Here is a 313-nt window from a genome sequence, read left to right on the forward strand (position 1 = left end):
AATTTTAACAATTGACAATTACATTCGAAATATACATTTTTCAAGTGTACATTGAAATGTAGATTTAAATACAACTATTTATATAATTAATCAAACAATTCGTAGAATTTTACAATACATATACCTTCCTATACTTACATATACTTTTTCCATGGTATTTCAAATATTTTAATAAAATATATAATATGTAAGTTCTCATGATATCGATCATAAATTAAAATAAACCTTTAGAGCCACGCAACAAGATATTAATGTGCAATATAATTAAATATATTTGTCATCTAATTTATTAACTCTTTACTATACGTTTTGA

This window comes from Trachymyrmex cornetzi, unplaced genomic scaffold, assembly GCF_001594075.2.
Source record: "Trachymyrmex cornetzi isolate Tcor2-1 unplaced genomic scaffold, Tcor1.1 scaffold316, whole genome shotgun sequence".
NCBI classification, from domain to species: Eukaryota; Metazoa; Arthropoda; class Insecta; order Hymenoptera; family Formicidae; genus Trachymyrmex; species Trachymyrmex cornetzi.